Raw genomic sequence first — 6,649 nt, forward strand, 5'->3', positions numbered from 1 at the left:
TCAATTTCTTTTTTGATTAAAAATGGAGGAGGGGGGGGGGGAGATATTACGATTCTGTTTTGGGGGAAGGAAGGAGACGATCTATATTATATGTGAGAGCATGTGATTTTTGCCCCATACGAAATACTCCTATAAAATCCCAAGAAAATAGATCTTTGGTTAATCATTTGCCATTTTAGGAATTTTTGTAGAATTTTCTTAATTATTTGCATTTTTCTGTGCATGTTTAATTTATTTAAATCATGAAAAAATACCAAAAATATCATGCATTTGCATTTAGGATTTGTTTTACATTTTTAGAATCAATCAGTAATTATTTGTTTTATAGAAATTTAAAAATCACAAAAAAGAGCTTATTTTTACATTTTTTGTCTTTAATTTTTAATTTACTGATATTTTCTCTTTTAATTTAGAAATAAATGATGTTTATAATTAGTTAAATATTTTAATTTCACATTTTTAGATAATTTAGGATTTTTAATTGAAAAAAAGAAAAGAAAAAGAATGGAAAAGGAAAATAAAGAGAGATTTGAAAAAAGAGTGTTATTGGGTTTATTTCACAACCAAGTCTAGAACAAGCTAGCCCAATTCACGAGCACAACCGAAGCCCAAACAATTAATCCACCCAGTCCAGACCCACCTGAAGCCAAACGACCCCGTTTTGGTAACACTCGATCACAGCCGTTGACTTTTAATCATCCAACGGCTCAGAACTCACAGTTCGCTTAGTATAAGACTGCCCGAAGATCGGACCCCCCATCAGACCCCTTTCCTCACTTCATCTTTTTGCTCTCAATTAATAAACCCTAGCCACCTCGTATCCCCACGCCGCCTCCACCGCAAACCACCGCCAGAAATTGCCTCACGGTAGTTCCGGTGGTCCAATCTTCCCCAAAATAATACCCTGAAACCCCCTTTACCTCCTCAATTCATATCTCCAACCCTCTCCCTTCGAATCATGCTCGAGCTTTTCGAATCTTAAATCTAAAGTCCGGACCAAAAACCTAACCGTCCCAAAGCTCCCCAAATTAACACCATAGAATCCTCGTCCCCTTCTTATCCTAAACCCCAATCATTTTTTTCCAAACCCCCACCGAATGGCTCGAATCTCGGATCTAAGGTTCAAGTCAAAAACCCTAATTCTCCCAAAAAGCCCCAAATTCACACCTCACAGTCCTCAACCTCCCCTCACCACTACCCCACTCTCAATTTCCCAAAAGGCCTCGTTCATTCTTTCGAATCTTGAATCTAAGATTCCTTAAACCCTAGCTATTTCTCCCTTTTCTGATTTTGGTTTCTGTTCGGTTGTTTGAACCCCAAACCTTCATTAGTCGATTGTTCTTTGTGAGAACAGTCGATTAATGTTAGTTCGGGTTCACGATTGCTTTGAAGAAGTTTGGTCAAATTTGAGCTGGCCTGGTTTTCTAAAAGAATAAACGAAGTTTAGGTAATTCTTTTCACTTTTGTTTTTATTTGTTGTTTCCTTTCTTTGCATGTTCAGGTTTTCTTATTTAGACGCATGTTTAGATTTCTTCTCTTCTTCCTCTTGTGACTGTTAGTTGATTTCTGGTATCTGTTTTATTAAAAGTAATTAAAGCATGTTCAATTTGTTTAAGTTTAGGCTTATTTAGGTTTTTGTGAATTGTTGCTCTGTTTTGCTTTCCTCATGTTCATTAGTCCCATGTTTATGTTTAACTCTAGATTTTTGTTCCTTTTCTTTTTTTTTTCCAGAAAATGCTTAGTTGTTTAGATATTCTTGATTAAAGAATGTTTGCATTTAGTACTCAAATTGCATAATTTTTAGTTTAGGGTTTGTTGATGCTTACACTGATTTGCTTCTATGAGGTCATTTGGTTATCAGTTTTATTTTGAATCAACAAGATATCTAGGTCGATTGTTGCCCTAATGGTTTAAATTTAAAAACTGATAGTCTGAATTCTAGTTCTTCTTTGTAGTTTAATTCATTTTATTTATTGATTAAGTGTATTAGATTTAGACTCCATTCTTAGGCTTATTTAACTGGGAATTTCTGTTTGTTTGGGTCTTTTGATTCGAATTTCTCATTTTGTCTAGGTTTTGTTTTGTTTGTCCTAATCTGAAAAACATTTGAAACTTCAAGGACTTAATTCAATTTAGAAACTTAGGATAAAAGCTGAAATAAGTAGTAACCTAAACGGTAAAAAGAGGTTTCTACTTAAGCTGAAAATCAGAAGTTTCTAGAAATGTACAACTGTCCTAGCTATTATAAAAAAAGATGTTGAAATATAGGACAGTTGTACCAAGGGTTGTTAAAAAGGACAGTATTATTATTCCCTAGGATAAGGAATATGCCTAAAAGATACCCTCCCCAAGGCAGCCTATAGATAGGCTCATTCACTCTGAAAAAGGAGGAGAATTTTTCACACAGATTCAGCTTTAATATTCTGCAATCTATTAAAACACATCATATTTTTTAGAAATCTTGAAAACTCCAAAACTCCTCATTTTTTTTTCTGATTCTTTACAAGTTGGGAATGGTTTGAAATAGGGAGTTTCTTGGATCATTTAGTTGGTTGTTTCTGGTTTCAAGTTGTTGGTTGTGGGTTTGAAAATCCGGGGTTTTTTGTTGTTGCTTCTCCTCTGCTGCTGCTCCATTATCATTTAAGGTTTCAACCAGTTTTGAATTTGCTGAGTTTTTGCTGCTGTGTTATTCAAGGTACTTGGTTTCATCTTTCTCCATGTAAAGATTCTTTGTTGAAATGATATACAGCCTGATTTGCAAATCATGTGTAAAACCTGTGGTGTCATCTGGTTGACTGTTATTATATGAGTTTTCTTTTAGTAACTTAGCATGAATAATTCAGTCAATACATGAGTACCTTTGTGGCTTCATCTTGCAAAAGTAGCTTTGGCTTATAGTCACTGAGAATGGAAACAATAACAGCTTGATTGCTTCAGGAGTTACGTTGGGCTGCCTTTGGGTTTTGCAGATAGAGAGGAAGTTCTTCAAGTGCTACTGAGGATCTTCGACTTGCGACCCCGAAAATAGTCCCTTGTTCTGCAACAAGTGCAGCATGTTATTCGTAATTTGGAATGACTCAGCCTGTATCTGCGGAACTACAATGGCTGTGGACAGATTTTTAGCTGTGGGTTGTGCCCGGTCATAGAGAGCAGCCTCTGGAACTATTGGTACCGCTGGGTTTTCCTCGTGATCCCCCATGACGGTTTCGAATTGTACAGTTGTTGGTTGTTGTTTGTTTTTCCGATTAGCCCGATTCAAGGCCTTGAAAACTTTCTCGGGATCTGATAATGCTTCAAATACTTCACCAGATCTCGATGAGTTTCTAGGCATGCACTTCTTTCAATTGTAATTGATAACACCGTTAAATCCCCGGCAACGGTGCCAAAATTTGATCACACCCAACTATGCCTTATAAAAGGACAATGCGGATGTTGCAAATATAACCTGAGTATTTATGCCCAGAGTCGAATCCACAGAGAATTAACCTATTAATTACTTTCGTTGGCCTTACTAAATTCTTTAGAATCAACTTCCCCAAACGTTGTGAATAACAGTTGATGGTATATTTAATAACTAAGATTGAAAGTGAATAAACAGTTGTAAATTAAATAAGCTTAAGTTGTGAACAATAATGAGAAGGTTCTAAGGTAGTGATTTCCCCTATTGACGGAATCCCTTCTGTTTATGTTTCATATAGATTTACCAACACATCTCTATCAATCATGAACACTTTTTTTACCGTGAATCTCCCCCGAGTAATTACGATAATTTACTAGACGCACTCTCCCGAGATACGCTAGCTGACTTTGTTTATTACAGTTCACTTTAGATTACACCCAAGACTTCGTTATCCCTAATCACGCCTTTAAACCCGCAGTTATAGATCCCTCTTATACTTTGGGAGTGATGTTGTTCAACAATTATCTAAATATGCACTCTCTCCCGAGTTATGCATACTAAATAGGCACAACTAATTGAGGATCTTATCAATTAACTACAACAAACACGTAGTTGAACAAATAGGGATTAAACTAGCAAACTATATTAACATAATCAAGAAGTTCATCCTTAAATAGGTTCCATCAAAACCCTAGACAAAGTATTTAGCTACTCATGACAATGGGTAAATAAAATGAAGGTGTTGGTTTATGTTTAGTCAACAATGGCATGCCAATTGGAAGAGTTGGTGGAAAGAGTTGGTATGGATGCTAGGAGGAAGCTTCCTCCTTTGATGTCACCCATGACATCAAGAGGAGGTAGTTTGATGTCACCAATGACATCAAGAGGAGGTCTTTACCTCTATAAATAGATGCACTCCTTCATTTGTAGAAACCATCCCAAAAATAATACAACACATTGTAGTGAGTAGAGAGTTAAGAGAGAAATTCTCTTAAGTGTAATTGGGAACTCTCCCCTTCCTTTGTTAATATTAAAAAGGCAACTGTTCTCTGGTGGACGTAGGATTATTTTGATCCGAACCACGTTAAATCTTGTGTTCTTTCTTTTACGTTTCCGCTAACAATTGGTATCAGAGCAACATGATTCTTTAACGATCCAAGGAGGAAGAACAAGCAAAGATGAGTTCCATGAAGTTTGAAATTGATAGATTCAGTGGACGCAACAACTTCAATATCTGGAAGATCCAGATGATGGCGTTACTGCGGAGGAAGGTTCAATCCATGCTATTGACGGAAAGTATCCTAAGGATATATCAACTCCCGACAAGGAGAAGATTGAAAGGGATGTATTGAGTGCAATCCAACTATCCCTTGCACCTAACATGCTTTGTGAAGTGAGTACGGGTACCGAAGAGACGACCAAACAATTATGGGAAAAACTAGAAGGGCTATACCAAGACCGATCAATGACAACAAGGATGTTGTTACAACGGTGTCTTCACACATTTAAGATGGGGTCAAGTACTTCGTTACAAGATCATTTAGATGCGTTCAATAAACTTGTCATGGACTTACAGATTGCAGGAATTAAAAAGGAGGATGAGACGTTTGCATGTGCTTTGCTATTTTTATTGACTTCAGGATATCTTGATATTGAGAATTCAATGATGTATAGCAAGGAGCCTATTAAGCTTGAGCAAGTGCGGTAGGCACTTAACTCTAGTGATGTGCGGAGGCACATTGAAGGAGATAAAGATGACCAGGCAAGTGGGCTCTTTGTGAAAGGCCGGACTAGCCAATAGGGAAAGAGCAAATCAAAGCACAGATCAAAGTCTCGTGTGAACAAGAAGAATATAGAGTGTTGGGGTTGTGGCAAGAAGGGGCACTTTGAACGAGACTGCCCAATGTCAAAGTCCAAGGAAAAGGCGAGTGCATCCACAATTGAACTGGTACATGATTTTGATAATGATTATGTACTAACAACATCGTGTAATAATAATAGTAGTTATGGAAACAAATGGGTGTTAGACTCTGCTTGCACTCTGCATATGACGTTCCGAAAAGACTGGTTTAGCAGCTATGAGAAAAGTGGAGGAACCGTAGTAATGGGCAATAATGCAACTTGTGCAATAGTTGGCATTGGCTCAGTTCGGGTTCGCTGCCATGATGGAGTCGTGAGGACTATTACACAAGTCCGTCATGTTCCTGATCTGAAGAAGAATTTGATCTCCCTGAGTACTCTGGATGAACAAGGCTACAGGTACATGAGCGAAGCAGGAACTATAAAGGTGACTAAAGGTTCTTTAGTCATGCTGAAAGGCAAGCTGGAGAATGGCCTTTACACATTGGCCGGAAGCACCATTGTTGGCTCTGCAAATGCATCTACAGTGCAGTTATCTAATGATGACAAGGCAAGACTATGGCACATGAGACTGGGTCATATGAGCGCACGTGGACTGGAGATGTTGAGCAATCGTAAACTTTTGGAAGGTGAGAAGATCAGCACGCTTGACTTCTGTGAGCACTGCGTTCTAGGGAAGCAGAAGAAGGTCAGCTTCAGCACTGGCAAACACAAGACAAGAGGAGTGCTAGACTACATCCATTCAGATTTATGGGGTCCTTCTAAACTTCCATCGAAGGGCGGAAAGAGGTATCTTCTCATTTTTATTGATGATTTCTCACGAAAGGTTTGGGTGTATTTTTTGAAGGCAAAAAGTGATGCTTTTGAAGCATTTAAAGAGTGGAAGATTTTGGTTGAAAATCAAATGGAGCGGAAAATCAAGTATCTTCGCACAGACAATGGCTTGGAGTTTTGCAATGAAGAGTTTAATGAATTCTGCAAGGTTCATGGGATCTCAAGACATAGGACTGTCAGGCATACCCCACAGCAGAATGGAGTTGCCGAGAGAATGAACAGAACTCTTCTTGAAAAGGCTCGTTGTATGCTCCTACAAGCCAAAATGTCCAAAGTATTTTGGGCTGAAGCAGTTCACACTGCTGCTCATATTGTCAATCGATCTCCAGCATCGGCAATTGACTTTAAGACTCCGAATGAGGTATGGTCAGGTGAACCCTCTAACTATTCATACTTACGAGTATTTGGGTGTCCAGCTTATTATCACGTTAATGAAGGAAAGCTTGAACCAAGGGCTAAGAAGGCCATATTCGTAGGGTATGTGGATGGAGTAAAAGGGTACAAACTTTGGTGTTTGTCTTTACTCAAATTTATAGTTAGTAGAGATGTCACCTT

The sequence above is a fragment of the Nicotiana sylvestris genome, chromosome 4 (assembly GCF_000393655.2).
Source record: "Nicotiana sylvestris chromosome 4, ASM39365v2, whole genome shotgun sequence".
In the NCBI taxonomy this organism is placed as follows: domain Eukaryota; kingdom Viridiplantae; phylum Streptophyta; class Magnoliopsida; order Solanales; family Solanaceae; genus Nicotiana; species Nicotiana sylvestris.